Genomic DNA, 501 nt, shown 5'->3' with positions numbered 1-501 from the left:
CTCCCCACCTGATCCAGGACATCCTTCAGGGCAAACCAGCCAGCCCCAACCCGTGCACCAGGCCTCTATCCTATTTGGTAAAAGGGTAATATGCCTCCCAGCACCGGGATCAGCAGAGCCGAGAGGCCTTCCCGCACCAGGATGAGCGTGACAGGAGGCAGCGCTCAAACCCCCTGATTGCCCTGCAGCTCTGTGTGTGACAGGGGGCAGGGCCACATCCTCCCTGTCCTCCCTGTGTGTGACAGGGTGAGGCGCCCCAACCCCGATTGGCCCTGCTCTGTGGGTGATAGAGGGCGGCGCCCCAAGCCCCTCCCTCCTCACAAGGCCCTGCTCTGTGTGTGATGGGGTAGAGCCATAACCTCCCCATCAGCCCTGCCCTGAGTGTGACAGTGGTGGCGCCCCAACCCCCTGATCCACCCTGCCCTGAGTGTGACAGGGGGCGGTGCCCCAACTCCCCTATCGGCCCCACTCTGTGAGTGACAGGGGGGGGGTCCCACACCC

At 64.5% G+C, this 501-nt stretch overlaps 1 protein-coding gene across 6 annotated transcripts in view; it reads right to left on the bottom strand.

Moving 5' to 3' along the window:
* The window catches only part of ANKRD11 (ankyrin repeat domain 11), a 220,659-nt gene that overhangs the window by 151,985 nt on the left and 68,173 nt on the right, over positions 1-501 (bottom strand). The gene's annotated exons all lie outside the window — the stretch shown is intronic.

Source organism: Myotis davidii, unplaced genomic scaffold (assembly GCF_000327345.1).
Source record: "Myotis davidii unplaced genomic scaffold, ASM32734v1 scaffold77, whole genome shotgun sequence".
NCBI lineage: Eukaryota > Metazoa > Chordata > Mammalia > Chiroptera > Vespertilionidae > Myotis > Myotis davidii.
The sequence above is the reverse complement of the archived record's forward strand: the minus strand, read 5'-3'. Positions and strand labels throughout refer to the sequence as shown.